This window comes from Drosophila willistoni, unplaced genomic scaffold, assembly GCF_018902025.1.
Source record: "Drosophila willistoni isolate 14030-0811.24 unplaced genomic scaffold, UCI_dwil_1.1 Seg169, whole genome shotgun sequence".
Lineage (NCBI taxonomy): Eukaryota > Metazoa > Arthropoda > Insecta > Diptera > Drosophilidae > Drosophila > Drosophila willistoni.
In genome coordinates, this window is record NW_025814128.1 from 4,367,052 (window position 1) to 4,387,756 (window position 20,705).

The window sequence follows — 20,705 nt, forward strand, 5'->3', positions numbered from 1 at the left end:
TTACAGAATGCTACTGTAAAAACCTATTTATTAAGTAAAAAGGATAAAGATTAGTTTGTATTGGTCGGATTTAATCTTTGGGTTTTGCGCAGATGCAACTTGCTCGTTGCATCGCCGGAAGAGAAGAGAGACGCCGTCTCTCGACCTATCGAGGACTTATCGCTAACCATCGATACTTATTACTGACAATCGATACTTATTACTAACAATCGATATATGCATGAGTATTTAACAGACTTTAAATAATTGGAATCTTACAACTCGGCCGTCCTGACGAGGAATCGACCTCGATTCCAATTGGTAACAATGGAGGGGGTAAATAAGAATCTTAAGTGGCTGGGGGAGGCGGAAGTGGCCGGTGTGATGGCGGCTGCGGCAGTCGATACGGAGGGCACTAAAGCGGGCATCTCTTCCCATGGGTCCGCGTCGGGACCAGTGGCGGGGGCGGCGAGAGAGGCCGCAGCCCGCATGGCAGACATATAGTCGGCGGGTACAGCAGTGGCAGCGGGTGCAGCGGCGGTGGTTACAGCAGTGGCAGCGGGTGCAGCGGCGGTGGGTACAGCAGTGGCAGCGGGTGCAGCAGTGGCAGCGGCGGCAGGTACCGTAATGGATGCGACAGCAGCGGCGGCGGGTACAGCGGTGGCAGCGGCGGTGGGTACAGCAGTGGCAGCGGTGGTGGGTACAGCAGTGGCAGCGGGTACAGCAGTGGCAGCGGCGGCGGGTACAGCAGTGGCAGCGGCGGCGGGTACAGCAGTGGCAGCGGTGGTGGGTACAGCAGTGGCAGCGGGTACAGCAGTGGCAGCGGCGGCGGGTACAGCAGTGGCAGCGGGTACAGCAGTGGCAGCGGGTACAGCAGTGGCAGCGGGTACAGAGGCGGCAGTCTGCAGAGGTGGCCTGTAAGCGGCGGACACCGCAGCGGAGGGTACAGCAGGGGCGGGTGCGTCGGCAGCGGTTACAGCAGGGGCGAATATAGCCGCAGCGGGGCCGGCAGGGGCGAGTATGGCGGCAGTTGGCACAGCAGGAGCGAGTATGGCAGCAGTTGGCCCAGCAGGGGCAAGCATGTCAGCAGTTGGCCCAGCATGGGCGAGTATGGCAGCAGTTGGCCCAGCGGCGGCGGGCCCGGCAGGGGCGAATGTGGTATCAGTTAGCCCAGCAGGGGCTCGTATGGCGGCAGTTGGCCCAGCAGCGGCGGGCCCGGCAGAGGCGAGTATATCAGCAGTTGACCCAGCGTCGGCGGGCCCGGCAGGGGCGAGTATGTCAGCGGTTGGCCCACCAGCGGCGGGACCGGCAGGGGCGAATGTGGCATCAGTTAGCCCGGCAGGGGCTCGTATGGTGGCAGTTGGCCCAGCAGCAGCGGGCCCGGCAGAGGCGAGTATATCAGCAGTTGGCCCAGCAGCGGCGGGCCCGGCAGGGGCGAGTATATCAGCAGTTGGCCCGGCAGGGGCGAGTGTGGCGGCAGTTGGCCCGGCAGGGGCGAATGTGGCATCAGTTAGCCCGGCAGGGGCTCGTATGGCGGCAGTTGGCCCAGCAGCAGCGGGCCCGGCAGAGGCGAGTATATCAGCAGTTGGCCCAGCAGCGGCGGGCCCGGCAGGGGCGCGTGTGTCAGCAGTCGGCACAGCGGTTCTCGGTACTGCAGCGGTAGTCACAGCAGTGGGTGCACTAACAGGGGTTGGGGTTGGAGGCGGCCGTCCTAGATGTGGAACGTGTGGCGTGCCGTGTCCCGAAATATGTATTCTTTCGGGTGGTCATCCCACTTCTGAGTTGTAAAAACCTATTTATTAAGTAAAAAGGATAAAGATTAGTTTGTATTGGTCGGATTTAATCTTTGGGTTTTGCGCAGATGCAACTTGCTCGTTGCATCGCCGGAAGAGAAGAGAGACGCCGTCTCTCGACCTATCGAGGACTTATCGCTAACCATCGATACTTATTACTGACAATCGATACTTATTACTAACAATCGATATATGCATGAGTATTTAACAGACTTTAAATAATTGGAATCTTACACTACAAATCTTTTGGCTTCGTCGCCATTTTTGGGAGTCGGGTAATCTTGAATCGTTTTGAACTTGCTTTCGTCTGGTAAAATTCCTTTATTTGTGCATTTGTGTCTAAGAAAAGTAACTTCATGTCTGAAGAAAGAGCATTTGTCTGGGTGCAATTTTAAGTTATATTTTCGGCAAGTTTCAAAAACAACCCTTAAGTTTCTGACCATGTTACTTTCAGAGCAACCAATTACAATTAGATCATCCATATAAAAGAATGTTTGGGATGGTGATAGACCCGTGAATGCAAGGGGAAAATGATGTTATGTCCCGAGATTTTTCTTCTAATTCTACTTGATGAAATCCTGACATTAAGTCTAAACAAGAGAAGTATTTAGCGCGTCCTAGCTGGTCAAGGATATCGTCCATTCTGGGTAGTGGGAATGTATCCGCTACTAGTTGTTTGTTAATTTTTCTATAATCAACTACCAATCTCCACCGTTTTTCCTTGCTGCCAGGTAGCGACTTTTTAGGAACCAATAAAATCGGACTATTGAACTCAGACATTGATGGTTCAATAATATCATCATTGATCAATTTGTCCACTTGTTTATTGATTTCGTTTTTTTGACTGTGTGCTATCCTATAGTTTTTGGTGTAGACTGGTGTTGTGTCTTTGAGTCTTAATTTTTGTTTATAGAAATTGTTGGACGATATTTGTTCAGATTCTATTGCGAATACATCATCAAATTCTGAGCATAATTTATGTAGAGGTTCTTTCACGAAATCGGGAAAATGGGGTGCTAGTTTGTTCATTATTGTGGATTTATGTTTTGAATCATGTTGTTTGTCTATTTTTAAGATTTCATAATCGGACAGTTTTTCATTTAATAGGTTTATATTTGTAATTTGCACGTCTGTGTTGTTAGTATTTAATATGCGGACATATGGGTTAGTCTTAAAAGCAATAGTGTTTGCGGCGAATACCCCCGGGTGTAATTCTTGATTAGGGATAACGATGTTATTGTTGTTTGAGGATATTGTAATGCGTACAATTTTTTCTGTTCTAGGTGGAATATGGAATACATGTGTGTTTTGACTGATCCCTATATTGATTATAATTTTATATCTTGATTTATATGGATCTATTATCAATTTGTTGGTGGAATAATTGAGTGTGCAATTGAATTTTTTTATAAAGTCAAGCCCCAAGATTCCGTCACATGGGATGGGGAAATCATTTTCTATTACTTGGAAGGTGTGTACCGTTGAGAGGTTGCTGACCTTTAGTTTGGTTTCGCCTATTGTAAATAGGACGTCTTTGCCTATTCCACTAAGTTTTGTTCGTTTTTGTATGTTAACTGTATTGTCTTTTCTTAATATTTCTTGTTTTATTAGTGATACATCAGCTCCTGTGTCTAATAGTCATTTTATTGTCCCTACATCGTCAAAGTTTAAAGTTATATAGCTATTAAGGTTGCAACTTAAATTATATATTTTATTTGTTCGATTTTTTACACCAGAGGACTTTCGGAGTTTTCCGAATTTTCTTCTACATTTGTAAATCTAACATTATTATTTTGTTGTGTTTTAGGAGGATAATTAGTTTTGGTATATCTATTGTTATAATTTCTTCGATTATAGTTATTGTAATTCCTAGTATTGTTATAGTTGGTATTATCATTTGGGTTTCTATTTTGGTAATTATTATTATAATTTCTATTATTATTGTACGAGTTCCTATTTGTGTAATTGTTTCTTTTAGTATAAAACACGCTGTGATCTTGTTCTATATTTGTAGATGTATTTACAAATTTAGCTATAACATCATTCATTTCAGTAAAATTGCCTGCTTCTATTATTGTTCTGACCTTTTCGTTATCGCAGTTCTTTATGATTGATTTCACTGCTGTTTGAGTGGCATATTTCTTTGCTGTTTCAGGGTTTACGTTGTCTGTTATGAATGATTTAGTAAGATTTTCTATTTCTGACATAAATGAATTTGCGTTCTTGCCATTTTGTTTTAAATTCATTAATCTTGACTCTGCTACCTGAACTGTTTCACCCTTAATTTCTTTCTTTAATGTTTGGATTATACCATTTATAGTGTTTTCATTAGTAACTAGTAGTCTAACGTCCCCTTTTAGTTTTGTTTTTATGACTTTAATAGCTGTTTCTTCATGTTCTGCTTTTATTTCGTTGATTAATTCCAGTGAATCTATGAAACTTTGAATTGTTTCTACTCCACCATCATACTCTTGAATCAGCTTAGAAGCTGTATTAAGAAATTCAATCTTTGTTTGCACCATCTTTGGTTTTGTATTATCTTGAATGTTTTCTGGGTTATCTTTTACACCTGATATATCTTGAATGTCTCATGGGTTATCTTTTACAGCTGGTTCTTCTTTGTCTTTTGCTACTAGAGGTTCAAAAGTTGCTTCTAGATTCGAATCTACCGGTATTGTGAATTTTATATTATGTTTTGTTGCTATACTTATTAGTTGTTTATTTAAACTGTATATTAGCTCAGTAAAGCTTTTACTGCTAGATTCATTGCATATGTCTGTACTGCTACTCTTTATTCTATTATAACTGTCGAAGATAGTTTCAAGGTGCTTGTTTATGGTTTGAGGGTGTATATAAATTGTTTTATTTAGGCACTTGTATGCTTTCTGAAATTTTTCTTTCCATATTTCTATGTTCTGGTCCATTGAAATTATGTTACTTTTGATTTTATCTTATTTTTTTTTTTAATTAAAATAATTTTGTTCTCTTAATTATTTAATTTTCTGATTCTCCTATTTTTTTTTTGTTATTGTTTTTTTCAAATTGTTTATAATTCTATTTTCTAATATTTAATTATTTCCAAACAAAAATTTTGTAATTTTTCTTATAGGGTATTTAGACTTCGTTATTGGGCAGTTTTGATCTTGTTGAGCTTGCTGCGATCAGAAAGCTTTATGTGTGCTTGCAAGCTTTGTGAATTTTACTTGAGCTTTTTTTCAAAAGTTTGCTTTGATCGCGGCAAGCTTTTCAAGTGTGCTTTTGTTGTTTGTGCACTTTTGACTGCACATGTTTGACATGTGCTCTTCTTTAGGGTATGTTGGGGTATATTAGGCTGTTTGTAATTTATTATTTAATTATCTATGTATATATTTGTTTTTGTCGTTTTTGTGTAGTTTTCATTTTAGTGTATATTTGAAAATATGTGATTTTTTTTTTTTTGTTTTCTTCTTTCTTTTGTTTCTAGGGTATTTTGGCAATGATAGACTTATTCAAATAAAGAAATTTATAAACAAAATATATTAATATTTTTCCATTTTATTTCATATTTTTTTTTTGTGTTTTTTGTTTTTGTGTATTTACATTAATTTATAGTGGCAGCGCAAAAATCGCCTCTTACCACAAAGGTGCTATTATGAGCACTCTTTTTTATTAAATTGATTATTAAAACTCTGCTGTTGTTGCCGCCTTGCCTGCTGATTTCTCTCGTGCGTTTTCTCCAACTCATCTATCCTGCTCCAGAGTTTGCACGCTTCTGCCCAGGGTGGTGGCGGGTCGCTGTTGATTTGCGCCAGTAGAGCCGCACGTTGCTTCCTAAAGCGGACCAGGTGGCCGCCTCGGCGCTTTGGCCTTAGGACAAGGGGGATTGCCGTCAGCGCGTCCTCCTCTCGCCTCCTTCTTGCCAGCTCCGCTCGTGCTGCAGGTTGCCTGGCTCGGTATTCCTCGATAGTCAGCGGCCGTGGTCCGTCCAGCGGGCAGTCCTCCAACGCCTTTTGTAGCGCTTCTTTTATCCTTTGGCATTGATACTTCAGCCTGCTTCCTTTTTTTTTTTACTTTTGCCTTTTTTGTATGGCAAGGATTTATTTTATTTTGCCTTTATTTTATTTGTTGCCGATAGTAGGCAGGATCGCCATGAAATAGGCGAAGGCAAGGTTTGACTTGAAGTGATTTATTGGGGCCGCAAGCCCGGTATTTATAGGAGAACGTTTACATTGGTCTTATGGCTAGTGTCCTTAACGGTACTTAAAGCTAGACATTATGCTTAAGTTCTAATTACTTATAATCTATCCCTAGAAGTATGTGGCCTAATCTTATCCCTAAAAGTATACTACAATATAGTAGGTTCTGAAAGCCATAACGTTGGTAACGAGAAGCAAGTTATATTTTGGTACCCTTCTTAACAGCCTCTAGTGCTCCACCCATCATCAGGCCTGCTGACTGGATTGGACCCTACAAACTGTAAGTACGGCATAGCCGCATAAAATCTATTGGCGAAATATAACTGCTTGCCGCGACCACAGAGCTAGTTGGTTTTTTTCCTTTTTCAAATTGAAATAAATGCTTAACGTAAAATTTAATTTAGATCAAATTTATACTTATAAAACAACCCACACATTTTTGTACGATTACTCTCACCGAATTAGTTAGGAATTATATATATTTGAAATTATTGTTAATGCTTCTATTATATAAGTGGGATACGAAATCCGATGTTATCTTCCTACCTTAAAGGCATATGCCCTTGTTTTTTCTTTGAATTGAATATATGTATGAAATGATGATTGCTGAGAGAAAAATAGCAGACAATAAGTTCACCGTCAATGTAATAAATAAATATCAAAGAAGCTAACTTCGACAGTGCATATACCCTTGCAGTCTTTGGTAATAATTTTTTTACATTTTGAAATTCGTTTCCCTGCAACTCAATTTATCAATACACAAACAAAACATTTGTTCTCTTTTTACTACAATTTTTTCTTCTTCTTCCATCCTTCCCTAAGCAAAGCACTGCACGCATACACATACAGTTTATGTAGCGTTGAGTCTGTTTTTTTTTTTTTTTTTATAAATAGGGGGTAAAGCATTGAAAGCCGAAGTGTGGGACTTGGTATCGACCTTGGTTAGTGGTCACCGCACCGCACTAAAACCTACCCTATGCTCCGTATCCCTCTCGCGGAACCAACGCTGAAGTACTACTTCACGAGGGGGAGATGGCACGTATGCCTCGTCTAGAGTTTACCTAGAACTGAAGTTTTGGTTACGCTGACGTTCAGCGCGACGCAAGGATTGCATGATGACTGCTGCCATGTGGCTAACAGCTAGCCAATTGTTTTGCGAGCTAAGTAGGATATCCATAAAGTCGTTGACTATAAATGGCCTCCCAATGCCTAGGCTTAGCACTTCCCGTTCAGCAGAATATCTAGGACAGACAAACAGGACGTGTTCTGCGTCTTCTATATTCCCCGCACAGTGTGTGCAAAAGGGATCTGTCTAATGTTTAAACCTATGCAAGTATGATTTGAAGCATCCATGTCCGGTCAGTAACTGTGTCAGATAAAAGTCAGTCTGGCCATGTTTGCGATTAAGCCATGGACGAATGTCAGGGACAAGGCGCCTTGTCCAGCTCCCATGGTTTGAGTCACGCCATCTGCGTTGCCAGTTAGTCAGAGTCGTCTCTCTTCTAACTGGCGGCGGATCTCTATTTCTAGCCTCGTTAGCCAAGAGGTCTAGTGGGGCCATATCAGACAGCACCAAGGCGGCATCTTCGGAGACTGTCCTTAACGCGCATATGGTCCTGAGCGCGCATGTTCGGTACGACGATCTGCAGTCCCGGCTGTAGGTGGGGGATGACATCGCTGGTGCCCATATGGCGGCGGCATATAGGATGATGGACCTTACCACCGTCGAGATGAGCCATCTGCTCCGTTGCTTGGGGCCGCCGACGTTAGCCATAAGCCGAGTTATAGCTGACGTGGCCTTCGCAGCTTTATCTGCGGTATACTGCAGGTTGGCTTTGAATGTTAGCCTATGGTCCAACATGACTCCAAGGTATTTAATGGCAGGCTTTGATGTTATTGAGCATCCGGCGACTTCGATCCTGGCTGTTTTCACTTTTTTCCTGCTGCTTATGAGCACGGCCTCGGTTTTGTGTGCGGCTATGGATAGTGAGTTTGCCTCCATCCATTCCAGAATCCTGAACACTGCTGCATTGGTGTTTTCTTCCGCTTGCTGGATATCCTTGGCCACAGTGACGATGGCGATGTCGTCCGCGAATCCCACTATGCGGGTGTCAGTTGGCATGTCCAATCGCACGACAGTGTCATACATGACATTCCACAATGTTGGCCCGATCACTGATCCTTGGGGTACTCCGCCTGTGATGGTGTGTTTCCGTGGACCAGCTGCTGTGTCGTAGAGTAGCACCCGATCCCGGAAATAGCTGCATATCAGGTTAATGATGTACTCAGATATGTTTAATCGCTCTAGGGACGCGATAATGGAGTCCCAGCTGGCCGAATTAAAAGCATTCCGTACATCCAACGTTGATATAAGGCAGTATTTTTTGTTGCCGCCTTTCCAGCGTTGCCCTTCGATGGCTTTAGCGGCTATCTCTACCACCGAACTGATGGCGTTGATAGTGCTGCGTTTCCTCCTGAATCCGAACTGCCAGTCCGACAGTCCATGACGTTGCTCCAGTCTGTTGCAAATGATACGCTCAAAAAGTTTCCCAATCACATCAAGCATACACAGGGGTCTGTATGCTGATGGGTCATCTATTTTATCACCTTTGGGAAGCAGGACCAACCTTTGTAGCTTCCACCTCGTAGGGAACTCCCGTTGCAGCATGCATGTGTTGAAAAGTTCCACAAATGTCGACGCGTGTTTGCAAACTAGCAGTTTGATTACAAGAGCCGGGACCCCGTCCGGGCCCGGGGCTTTATATACGTTTATCCTCTTCCCTGCTTCAACGACTTCACTAACATCTGTGAATATCGGTGCACATGGTGTTCCGCTCGCTGCTAAGTTCCTCGTCGGCCTTGCAGGGAATAGCGTTGCTACAATGTGACCCAACTTGGTTGCATTATGCGCCTGGCGAGTTTGCCCATAACCAGTTTATAGGCAGTCCCATGTGGCTGCGCATCTGCGTCTGCGCACAGCTTCCTCAAGCAGTCCGCTTTACTTCTCTTGATCTCCATATTTAGGTTGGCTCTTTTCCGCTTGTAGTCTGCAAGCAGCTCCGGAAACGTGGGCATTCTGCGGGCACGTTGCTGTCGTCGTCTGGCCTGATGACATTGCCTCCTGGCATCCGCAATCCTGGCATTCCACCAATGTACTGGCTTACATTTGTTGAGTCCATGCCGTTTGCGTATCATGGCTGCATCACATGCTCTGCGAAGAATGTCGCCCATGTGGTTGGCCAGGGAGACCGCGTCCGTGCTGCTGCTCCTTGTCACTTGGGTCATCATGGTGAATAACGCTTCTTTGCTCAGCGTGCTTGGGGCCCAGCTGTAGAACGTCGTTGGTGTGTGTGCAGGTGGACAACTCTTGATAGAGCACACAATGGCGAAGTGGTCGCTGTGCGTGTAGATATCCGAAACTGCCCACTGCGCGCTGCGGGCTAGGCAAGGGCTAGCAAACGTGAGGTCAATCACAGAGCCTCTGCCAGCCTTATTGTAGGTGTGGGTGTTGCCTACGTTGAGCAGACTGATGTTGAGTGTGGCAAAAGCGTCCAGCAGGGCCCTGTCCCTTCTAGTGGTCCTTTGGCTGGTTCCGTTGCCCATGCATTGAAGTCGCCGGCTATGATGGTTGGCGTGTGGGTTCTGGCGTCCTCCACTAATCCATCCAGTATGCTGCAAAATTCGTCGATGTGTTTGCTCGGTGCTATGTAGCAGCTGTAGACATATACTCCATTGTACCTCGCCCTTACATATCCGTCCGCGCTGTGCTGATTCTCCAGATGTGTCCTGCTGTTGCTCCAAATTGCCGCGCCATAACGGTGGTTTTGCGTCCAGCTGTGGTCCTGTATATGGGAATATGGCTCGCACAAGATTCAGAAATCTACTTTCAGGTCCCGCACAGTTTGTTTTAAGAGGTCCTGTGCCGACCTGCAGTGGTTTAGATTAAGCTGTAGAAACTTAATCCTTCCTGTTACTGCCAGCCTCTAAACGGGCAAGCTCTGCTGAGCGTGTTGTGCGCCGTATTGCTCCGCTTATGTCGTGTGCAAAGTATGCACGCTGCCTTCTGGTCACATTGCTTTGAAGCGTGATCCTTGCTACCGCAGTTGAAGCATAGCTTGGATGCGTCGTGCTTGCTTCTGCACCGAGCTGCTGTGTGCCCAAAGTCCAGACACTTGTAGCACCGTCTCGGCTCAGTCTTCAGGCGTACTCGGCATATGCACATGCCTACTCGTATTTTGTCCGCCTGCAGCAGCTTGTTCGCCAGATTCGGGTTCACCATCATTGTTGCGGTCTGTGTACCGCTGTACGCTTTCCGCATCTTTGGGTGACATTCTGCCGGCAAATCCTCGTCGATCAGTTCCAGGACTGCGAGCAGAAGATCGTCTGCAGTGTGGAATTCTGCGAGATCCTTTATTTCGACCATGGCCTTATCGCTGATCGCCTTGACATCAGCGGTGTCTCCAAGTCCTGTTTCACTGCCTGCTGCAGTTTAACAGTTGCTCCGTCCGCTGGCTTGGTCAACTGTAGGAGTAGTTCCCCGGCTGCTGTGCGTCGAACCGCACATACATTCTCCTTGAACTGCTGGATTCCGGCGTCTGTGTGGACTGACTTCAGTACCATCGCGTAATTGGCTGGGTCTTTACACTTCACCATGATGACTTCTGGCCTCTTCTTTTTAATGGGTCTCGGCTTGGTTTTTACCTTGTGCTATTTCCCTCCAGCGATGTTCGTTGCGTGTGTTGTTTCAGCTACTACTGGTCCTGGTGATACTGCTGTTGCTGCGGGGCTTCTTTTCCTTGGAGTCCGCTCCTGGATTGGCGACTTCTTTTTCCTCCTCCTGTCATTCTTATTGGCTGTCGGTGGGTCTTCCGTCCTGGTATCCTTCCTTTTCGTAACTTCTTTGTTGGTTTTGGCGACAGAATTGCGCGCTGCGCATGCAAGGCATGGTCCAGCCTTCACCGGATATTCCTGCATCTGCTCCATTACCTGTAGGTGAATGGATTTCATCTTAAGATGTGCCTCCTTCATCCATTGGGTTGTGTTGCGCGTCGGGGGAGCCTTTTTATTAACCGAGCCATCTATGATCTCGTCTAAGATCTTGCCCAGTTCGGCCATCAAAATGTTTGGTGCTTGCGGCGGTCCTTTTAGTTTCTTCGGTGTGGTTCCACGTTCGGTGTTGTAAGGGCTTGCTTCCCTTGCCCGTTTGGGTGTCTCTTCTTCGCATCCAGCTGAGACAAGTAATCCTCGAATGGCTGGCGGGGCCGAGTGAAGAGCCTGCGGTGGTGTCCTGGCGATCTTGCTTCCTTTGGCGAAAGGATTGGCTCCGTTTGTGCACAGTCCGTGCTTTTTGCTGCTGCTGTTGCTGCTTGTAGCTATGTCCGCTGCATCGGCCAAGTTTGCCACCGGTGCAGTAGTGGTGGTGATGACGGTTGTTGGGGCCTCCAGAATCCGTGCCCCTGCCATGGCTTGTACCATGGGTGGATTTCCACATCTGTGGCTGCCACCTGGAGTAGTCGACGTTTTTCCAACCATTTTTCGATGTATTTTTTGCATTTTATACCTGCTGCCAGGTTTTATACGCTGTGGCTGCTGGCACAAGCGCAGACCACAGTCCTCTTCGTGTCTCAGAGGCCCTGTGGGTTTGTTGGTCCTCTTCTTGTAACCTGAAAAGATTGCTAGTCGGTAACTTAAGACTTACTCAGTCTATAGGGGATTTTTAAAAATCGCGCCTAAGCGAGCGCCCAAAAGCACACAGAACTTTGGAGGCTAATGTTGCGTTGCGTCAGTGTGTGTATGTATGTGCTCTGTTGATTTGATGATGACGTAGTAGGCAGCGCTTGAGCCGATTTATATTGACTGTAACTTGTGTTCAATTTTTGGGATCTGAGGTTTTATATCACTATCACAATAACACTATCATATTGGTAAATTTCATGTGGATACTTCAATTTCTGCAAAAATGTTTCCAGCAATCTCGCGTTCAATATTGGCTCTGAGCTCACCAATCGTCGCCGGCTTGTAGACCAATGACTTCACATAACCCCAAAGAAAATAGTCTAGAGGCGTCAAATCACACGAGCGCGGCGGCCATTCGACCGGTCCATTTCTGGAAATAACGCGCTCATCGAACTTACTCTTCAACAAATCAATTGTAACGTGGGCTGTGTGGCTCACACTGGCACCGGAACATTATGTAGCGAAAACGTAGATTCAATTTTTTTCACTAGACGGTCGATTGTCGAACGGGATCGCTTGTTAAATGGACCGTAAAATGGCCGTATTGGTTTTAAAGTAGCAGCAACAGAACGATTATTTTCATAAAAAATTTGCGCGATTTGCAATCGTTCTTCAAGTGTGTAGCGTTCCATGATGAAATGTATACTAATGAAGTTTACAAATGACAAGCGAAAAATAAAAAATATATCCCCATCGAGTGCAAAAGAAATTGAAGACCGACCTGGGTCAATAAACTTTCTCCAATTACTTTTCGCCAGGGCAAACGCTAGATAATTCAGCCCATGCTGATGAAAGTGACGATGGCATAGAAGAAATTGTGACAAGAAAAAAAAACTACGTTCCTCCGTTAACGGTGCTAAAGTGCCCGGTAACATTTGCAAATCAATAAACTGCACGAAATATTCGATTAAAACCAGAGGGCCGGGGCTAACTTTGACCGCGTCAAAGTTTGTATACCCTTCAAACTTTTTTGGTAACTTTTTCCTTACCTATAGCCATAAAAGTGGAAAAACGTTTTAGCTAAACAGGCTAATGTTTCCGAAAGAACGGCCTACAATCTTAGCATAGGAAATAACGAAAATATTCATCAAAGTCACTGTTTTCCACCGATCGTTCCTATGGGAGCTATATGATATAGTTACCCGATCTCTATCAAATTCGGCACAGTCATTAATATTGGTTGCCACACAACCAATCGGCTTTTAAGGGGAACGATGGACGCTTTGTTGCAAATCCATCATTTCGTGTCAGATGCTCTTTCCTCGCGTAATCACGTCACGATTCTAGCGACAGATCTCGATAAAACCGAAATTGCGCTTGGAAAAAATGTATGGCTCTTTCCTCAGATCATGCCAATATCGTCGAAAACCAGTTGAACTATCCAAATTCCATTTGTTTTTCATCCGAAAAAATTACCTTTAATTTATATCTTTATTGTAATCACGAATTTGGTTATTACTGTGTGATGCTTATGGATGACCATTGTCTCTCTATATGTTCAACAATTTTGTAATGGTTTGAGGAGCTACAGTTTGAATCTTCACGAATGAAGATAACTCGATGATTTGCTCGTACTGGTAAATTGTTAGGCGCCAAATATTCTTAAGGTTACTCGTAAGGCCAAAAGAGATTTGTTGCTTCGCTTTTGTTGATCAGGATTAAATGACTTGATAGCTTGATCTTGACTCGACGAACTAATGATGTCTTGACTCGCTGCTCGCCTTATATAGGCATCCTATGCCTCTAGAATCACTTGGTGTGATATCGCTATACAGCAGGTGAATTTCCATCGGCCCATCGCTTTCATCCACGCTGTTGCCATGTGTGGTGAAAGTCCCGTACAAGTCCTTGTCGCAGGCGCATCCACTTTCTGGCCTTGTTTCTCTGCTCTGCCCATATAACGCCTCTGTTGCTATGCGGGCTTCCATTCTTCTCTCTCCAATTCTTGGTTTCTCTGATCTGGTCGCATGTCCTCTCTGGTTGCTAGGCGACACTGCTTTTTCAAATGTCCTTCTCCATTTTGCTCGTTCTCTCAACTTTTGGGCTATTTGTTGCTCTTCTCCCTATGCATGGATATTTAATTTCATCTGAATAATATATTAATTTTCGTCTGTTTCGTTTTAACTAATTCAAGTCAAAATTAGCTAAATTCGTTCGCCTCATAGATAGGGCTTCCCCAAGACTTACTTCCCCCCTTCTTCGGCTTGCACATACCCCCCTTTGCCCATCGAACTCGATCGACGATATTTGTCTGACTTGCTATGCACACAGCCCCCAACTACCCCCCGTTCGGCATGCACAGCCCTCACTTTGGCTTTTCGTTTCTCTGCTTGTCTTCGGCCTCTCCCGAGATACGGTCCGCCGTCCAGCATCTTAGGGCGCATTCGCATTGTCCACCGGTACCCGCGCTCAATCTGCACATGCATAATGTACGTGTGATGTGCCTGTATTGCTGGATTCCATATACTCATGCATAATTTCTCTTAATTCCTCGTGTCGGCCCATGCCCTACTGTGATTGGAGCATGGCAGCCCTCTCCCTTGCGTGTATGCTCTCCAGCCGTTCGGTTCTTTCGCTCTCTGCCTCCCACCTTGCCCACCTGCCTTGGTTGCATGCGGTTCGATCGAACGTGTTGTGTCGTATCGTAATGTTGCGTATTTTATTTGCAGCAACATGTTGCCAAAGATTACTCTTTGCAACATGGTGCCGGGCTTCATGAATCCTTGGTTTTACATATGTGTTGCTTCTTGTTAATTACATGTTTGTTGTGTGGAACATTATTGTGGAATATTATGTTCCTCACAATCTATGTTAGCAGGGAGACGAAGTCATTTCAAAAAATGGAAAGCAAATTTTAATTGTTCATAAGAAAAAAAATTGGTAACTGTTAACATTTGTAGTAAAAAACCGCAATTTATTGAAAGTGTAAGAAAAGTACCTTTATTCCTATTGATCCCAAAGTTCGTATATGTTGTTGTCGTGCACCAACAAGTATTTCGGTAGAACATTGTAACATGGAGAATTGTACCGTTAGACCAATATTTGAAGTATACCGTTAGACCAATATTTGGGTGGCGTTATATTTGCGAAACGTTCCTTACGTGGCCATTTGGCCACGTTGGTATTATTTAAAAAATGCCCTGGCATAGGGAGAAATGCTATATGAAAATCGCCAAAATGTATGTAACAGGCAAAAGGAAGCTTGAGCAGCATCAACAGCAAAGGCGATCTAGCCATGTTCGTCCGTCCGTATGAACACCTAGATCTCGGAGACTGTAAAAGCTATTGCCACCACATTTGTTATGTATGTAGTCTCGTTTAAAATTTTTTGCCACGTCCCCTACCGCCCCCGCAAATTAAATAAAACCGATTTTCTCAAACATTATGCTAACTAGAGACACCAAATTGTGAATGCGCACATTTTTTATGTGTAAAGATTTTGCCACGCACTTTTCGCCAACGCAAGTTTAAAAAACTCGATTATCTCCCGTAGTTTTCTATCTTGTGCAATCAAATTTGGCACATTTAAATTTGATACTAATATCCAGCAAAATACCAAATTCCAAATTTGATCGGACTAAAAATAGCCAAGTTATGCATATAAACGTCAGCGAGACGATTTACTTACTTAATTTTTTTTTCCTTATAGTCAGGGGCAGGCACCTATTGCCCGTGCGAGCACTTTTTTTCGGCATTTGATCGTTTTGCCATCTGTGGGCATGCCGAAGTCAACACAAAATAGACTTTGGGTTGTAACGAACAAGAACACTGCCTACAGATACTACCCTGTTATCACAAGCATCACATATATACTTTATGGAATCGGAATAGCTTCCTTCTGCCTGGTACATACATTTTGGCGACATTAATATACCATTTCACCCTTTGGGTTGTAACGAACAAGAACACTGCCTACAGATACTACCCTGTTATCACAAGCATCACATATATACTTTATGGAATCGGAATAGCTTCCTTCTGCCTGGTACATACATTTTGGCGACATTAATATACCATTTCACCCTTTGGGTTGTAACGAACAAGAACACTGCCTACAGATACTACCCTGTTATCACAAGCATCAATATCAGATATCTAACAGGTTGAAGTGAGCAAAAGGACATAGGGTTTGGCTCCTGTGTGCAATTCACCTATTGACCCGAGTGTCAATCTACCCGACGACCTGTCACAGTCCATGTGGCAACACCGCCAATCGACGTCTATGTAACGCAGGTCCTGACAATGACACGGATTCTATAGCTGTATTAGGTCGTTGGGTTGGGACATCTTTAAATCTAGCTGCTCGCCGGCTGTGGAGGTTCGTTGACTAGCAGCATCTTTAAGCCCACTGCTATAATAAATTTTAAAAAATCCGATGATGCCTGAGAAAAATTCATCAACTTTCTCGAGGAAGAGGGACGTAATTTTTTTTAAGCTCCCGCGTTTTTAACTGATTTTATAATTTTTTTATTTTGTTTTATCAGCATCGCGATCGAAAATTATATTATATTTTTAAATCTAACTTGCACCATATCACTTGTTTGCGTTTTTGTGTATTTGTGTTAATCATTTTTAACAACTTTAATTCTGTTTATAACCTTTGTTGGTTTTTTTTCTTTTCTTTCTCTCTTTCCCACCTTAATCTCATTATACCATACACCCATAGGGTGAAATGGTATATTAAAGTCCCCAAAATGTATGTAACAGGCAGAAGAAAGCATCTTCGACACCACAGACTATATATATTCTTGAACAGGATCAACAACCGAGTCGATCTAGCCATGTCCGTCTGTCCGTCCGTCCGTCTGTCCGTATGAACACCTAGATCTCGGAGACTGTAAGAGCTAGAGCCACCAAATTTGGTATGTAGACTCGTGTAGTATGTAGAGTGATCAAGTTTATTTCAAATTTTTGCCACGCCCCTTTCCGCCCCCGCAATTTAAAAAAAGCGTTTATCTCAAAAACTATTCCAGCTAGAGACACCATACACACTTGGCACACTTAAATTTAATACTAATATCTAGCAAAATACCAAATTTGATCAAAATCGGACAAAAAACAGTCGAGTTATGCATATAAACGTTTTTCCATAAGGCCGGAGTTGGCCGTTGGCTGGTGGGGGCGCTAGGGTGCTCGTATGATTGAGTGAGCGAGATACTAAGATATGCTTGTAAAAAGCATGTGAAAATGCATTTGTTTAATAAAGTTGAAATATTTGCTTTACTGGTGTATGGTATACCTAAGTCGGCGAGACGACTTACTTACTTCATTTTTTTTTTTCTTTCTTGTAAATCACAAGCAACGCTCATTTGTTGTTGTCTTGAAATTTCTGTGAGTTCTTGTTGCAGTGTTTTTGTTTTTGTGATTTCTAGCTCCCGCGCTCGTGCTCTTTAACTTTTTTTTTTTTTCTCTCGTTTTCGTTTCACTTGTCGCCGTTATTTGCGCTCATACTGCCGTCTGTTGTGTGTCTGTAATTTAGACTCTATAGTGGTCTCTTTATCTTTTAACCCTTGTGCCTCAATATCTCGCTTTCTTATTATTTCTGGACCTCAGAGTGAGTTATATATTTTAATACCAATACATATCTCATTTTTATTTGTTTGGTTACTAATTCATCTAATTAACTCATAATACCTTTGTTCGGTTAAAAATTGTTTGCAGCCCGCCCCACCCCTGAATAGTTTTATTTACTGTTGGTTGTGTAAAACTACAGTACATGTTAAGTGCGCCGGCTTTACATGCAGGGTAAAGGATCTTTTAGATCAAAAAAAGGGTCTCAAATGGGGATGTGAGTCATGCCGGATCGAGGAAGATGAAATGGAACTTTTCATGCGGCAAACAAAGGATAACCTGATGAGTCTCTCCGCCAGTTTTCTTAAACTCTCGCAAGAGTTTAAGGCTGTCGAGTCTCAGTTTAGTAGTTTAACGCTACTGACTGAGTCTCGAAAGCGTAAGAAGGTGGAAAAACAGATTTGTCCTTGTGTTTGCCGGTCTCCACATCTATATTATGGTAGTATAAATAATATGTATTTGTTACTTATTAATTGCTCGTTGCTTTATTTAATTGATCTGATCACTTTGGTTATTGCTTACGAACTGACTCTCTGCTCGCAGACAGAGTAGTTAGAGAGTTAGATATTCAACAATAAAGAGAGCATCTTCGCTTGCAAGGCAGAGCGAGAGACGCTTTATGAAATCAGAGAGTGAGGAATCAATATCAGTAGTTATAACGGTGCTTAAACAGTGGTTGCAATACCGATGTATATATATATAGTTTGCTAACAATTTCCACTATTTACTTATTTATCCAATGTCTTATATTCTGAGCACTCCAGACGCCTTGATAAGGATTGCGCGATAACTGAAATCCATCCACATAATAAAAGTATCGGTATTAACTTCCTCGTTATTCCTGCGGTACTTTCAAAATTTTTAACCATTATATAATCACCCTCTTTATATTCCGGTGTTATAGTATTTTTCATTATCGGCCTGAGCTAACCGTTGATTTAATTCTGCCTATTTTCTAATATTTTCTACATTTCTGTCACTGACTTCGTCTAATTTTGTCACTTCGTCTAACTTTTCTTTCAAATCATCACTAACCTCTCCTTTTTGTGCTAACCCAAAAAGCATCTCGGCAGGTAATTTTTTGATGCTACGATGTTGTGTATTGTTTAACGAAAATTCGACTTTTTCAATGACCACATCCCAATACAAACCATTCTCAGGTTCAGTGAGTTTTGCATTCATAGGTCCTAAACTTCTATTAATCCTTTCCACTTGTGGCGATCCCGTAGCTATTTTTATATGTCTTATATTCGCTTTTTTCATGAAATTTTCAAATTCTCCCGATGTAAAACAACTGCCTCGATCAGATATTATACATTTCGGTCTACTATATGATCGAAAATAATCTCCTAATGCTTTAATGACCTCTTTAGTGTTTGTAATTTTCGTGGTGTATAATCTAACAAATTTCGTAAATGCATCTACAACAACCAAAATATGCTTCTTTGATCTTCCTGATTCTACCGGTCCATAATGATCAATGTGAACTGTATCAAAGGGCTTATTTCCTTTCGGTATACTATGCAAAAGACCAGTTCCTTTTCCTGTTTTCGGTGAATACCCTATACATTTCCAACAATTTCTTGTATGTTTTATTGTCTTCTCCTTCATATTTGGAAACCAGTATCCTCTTCCTATTGCTTCTATCAATTTGTCCCTGCCAATATGCCCTAATTCGTCGTGATATTTATATAATACATGCTCTTCCATATCTTCCGGTACTTAAAATACAACCCTTCTATCATTTGTTTTCCTATATAATATACCATTCTGCATTTCGAACAGTTTGTGTTCCCTTTCTTCTAAACATTTTTTTATACTCTGAATCTTTTCATCTTTTGATTGGCAAATAACTAAATTTGTTTCAAAACTATTAGCTTCTGTGATCATAATGTTTGTGCACCTACTCAACGCATCTACATGATGCATTTGTTTGCCAGATCTATGCTCTAGCTCGTAACAGTATTCCTGTAATTCTAACGCCCATCTAGCAATTCTTGGATTAAGGTCTACTTTATTTAAAGTCAAAGTCAAAGAATTACTGTTAGTATTCTAAAACGTTTTCCTTGGACATAAATTCTAAACCTGCGTAACGCATATATTATTGCAAGTGTTTCAAAACATATTGCTAGCTCAAAACTGTGGTATTTCGCCTCAGTCACTGTAGTGCGTTTGGAAAAATAATAAGAAATTGGGTGTAGCCGCTTATCCTCTTTTCTTTGAAGCAGAACTGCTCCAAACCCTAAAGCACTGGCATCACAGTGTAATTCAGTTTCATCGTTGGGATTATAGATAGCCAATACAGGGGCTTTCATTCTTCTTCATTCTTCTTTAATAAATCATACAACGGCTTGGCTTCTATTGAAAAATCTTTAATGAATCTCCTAAAAGGAACACAAACCTAAAAAGCTGTGAACTGCTTGCGTCTTGTGTGGCACTGGATAATTTTTTATTGCTTCTAAACCCTTTTCATCCTCCTGTATTCCCTCTTCTGTGATTAAATATCCTAAATATTTTACACTAGCTTGCATAAACTCGTATTTGTCCATTCTAAGCTCTAATTTGTTCCGCACTAATCTGTTGAATAGTTCCTTTAACTTTTCTAAATGTTCCTCAATATTTTTGGTGGCAATCATTATATCATCCATATATAAAATAATTTTGTTTTCCCTAATCATGTCATCAAAAATGCTGTTTATAAACCGTTGAAACACATGCGGTGCATTTTTTAATCGCATTGGCATCGTAAGAAATTCATCCTGGCCTAATGGTGTTACAAACGATGTAAATTTAACCGACTCCTTGTCCATGAACACATGAAAATATCCATTTTTTAAATCCAATTTTGTGAACACTTTCTTTTGTGCTGAGCGATCTAGGAGATCGTCTATTAATGGTAATGGATAGTTATCTTTAGCCATACTTTTGTTAAATTTTCTAAAGTCTATACATAGACGTAAATCTCCCGGTTTCTTTTTGACCAAAACTATCGGCGATGCATATGCTGAATTACTGGGTTGTATAATCCCTTCTTGTAAATAATCATCTATTAATATCTGTAATTTCTCTTTTTCCGTATATGATAACCTTCTAGGTGAACAACTAAAGGGCTTCGTATTTTCAAGAGTTATCTTCATTTCGCATTTAAAATCTGGATTCTCTGGTCTATTCTGCCCAATATAGCATTCTTCTAACAGTTTGACAAACTTACATCGAGTCCTAAAATCAACACTTTCACCGATGTTTTATACAAGTTCTTCTTTTGCATTGTCTAATAAATTGATTTCTAATAGTTCTTTCTCAAAATTTTCTACCAACACATTTCAGCATTTTATCTAAATAGTTTTCCTGATTTTCTAACAAATTTTGACTTTCTATTCCGTTTTCATTTTTCAGCATTTTATCTAAATAATTTTCCTGATCTTCTAACGAATTTCGTTCGCTTTTTTCC